Genomic DNA, 1997 nt, shown 5'->3' with positions numbered 1-1997 from the left:
CCATCTTAGGGAGAGCTTAGACTACATTGTGGATGATAAGGAGGTTACATCTCAGTTAATTGCAAAAGTTTTCAAAGTGCATCATAGCCCAAGGTAGAAATTGATCGAAGAAGATAATTGTTGTCACCATAAGGGTAGAGTTTGAAGCATTGAAAGGGTCATACTACATGATTTGGAATTGTGGGAAACTTTGTAGTGTGCATTTGTTCTGATATCTAGACAAGGTTTGTTTGATGGTGGTGAAGTAGCATATATGTCAAAAGAAGCTTTTGCACCCTTGTATCATGGAGAGAGGGGAGTAAACATTGATTGGGCTACATTCATCTTTGATTGGATGCAGTTGGTGGAGCCTTGAGACAAGAGGAGGTCTCCATCTCTTGCAAAGGTATCACAGCCTTATTTTGCGGAAATATTTTCTCATGTGTTCCAGGTGTCTTTGGGTTTGTCAATATCACCAACAGGTTTTGTGAGAGGACCAAATCAAGGGATTTTGAGTGAGGCTAAGAAGAGAAAATTGCAATGGGAGCCGCTATCATTTGACAAGTCAAATAGTGGAATGCAGCTAGTTGTGAAGAATCCAGAAGGGAGCCCCAATAAGCAAAAGGATGCAAGGAAGATGACTCTATTCCCTCAACTACTTGTGGTGCCTAAATTGGATTCCCGTACTAGGACAATCACCTTGTTTCCATGGAAAGTGGGGGAGAGCTCCGAGGAACAGACTCCGATTATGTAGGCAATCAAAGCGACTCCATTATCAAATGGGAATAGTTCACAAGTAGTTGAAATATTCTCTATGCAAGATGAAGATCAGAGTCTATCAAAGTTGAATTGCTTTATATGCAATCAAAAGGCTATGATATCAACCTTGTAGACACAGAAGGTGGATGGAGAATTGACATGCTGGAAAGTGAGGTTAGAAGATTGCAGGATAAAGTGGTGGATGTGATGGGTGAAAGAAAGACATTACAGGAGAAGTTGGCTTGTGCATGAGCCAAAATTCAAAAAAGCTATGCAAAATTGATCATTGTAGCACACGACTTCAAAATCTGGACCGATAGACTCAAGGAGGCCACTAAAAAGTAATTTCATGAAGTGGAGGATAAGACTACCCAGCTTATTTCTGATAAAGTTTCTGATGAACCGACTGGCACCTTTGGTGGTGTTGGAGAAGACAAATACAAAGCATGGTTCGAGGCTTCAAGAGAGCATACAGTCAAGGTGGAGAATGTTAAGTTAAAGGCAAGGGTTGTAGAATTGGAAATGCAAGTGGAAGCAGCAAGGAAGGAAGGGATGATGCAGAGGACCAGTCTGTTGTTTGAGGCTCAGGATAAACTGGTTGAAGATGATAAAGAGCTCAAAAAGGTAGGTGATGGGAAGGCAGCAAAGTTAATTGTAGAGGTGGATGCAAAGCTAGAGTCAGTGGAAGGCAGAAAACAGGATGTTGAAACAAAGGCAGCAGGGTCTGTGGATAAGGCAAGTGGCTAATCAGATCAAGGGATTCTGGGGGGCCAAGGTTAGCCTTTGGCTCAAGCCATCGAGCTATGCCAAGTTCTCAAGGACTAATACTTAGGTGGACTACTTTTTGACATATCTATGAACCTTAGTCTAGTATGGGAGTATGAACATATTACTTTAGTGCTAATGTATGTCACATTGTGCTATATGGTTGTTGAGTGAAGGGTTTTAGAACAAGAGTGATGAGTACATAGAGGACACACAAGAAGAGTCACTTCCTCTCGTTTCTTATGGAGCTACTCACACTACAAGAGGTTCTTCGTATTAGCGACGCTAGCAGTGCGACGCTCAAATATTAAAATCCACGATGTCGCTATGCTCGTCACTATAAGTGTTGCTATACTCTTTGTTGCATAGCGATGAGCATAGCGACTCTGACAGGGGTAAAAAATAAATGGAGAGCGCCAAAAACTCAAATCTCATATCTGAGTTTTCGCACTCTAGCGAAACAGGTGAACCCGTGCCTCTCCCTCTCTCTCTCT

Source organism: Adiantum capillus-veneris, chromosome 22, assembly GCF_014529385.1.
Source record: "Adiantum capillus-veneris isolate H3 chromosome 22, ASM1452938v2, whole genome shotgun sequence".
NCBI classification, from domain to species: domain Eukaryota; kingdom Viridiplantae; phylum Streptophyta; class Polypodiopsida; order Polypodiales; family Pteridaceae; genus Adiantum; species Adiantum capillus-veneris.
The sequence above is the reverse complement of the archived record's forward strand: the minus strand, read 5'-3'. Positions refer to the sequence as shown.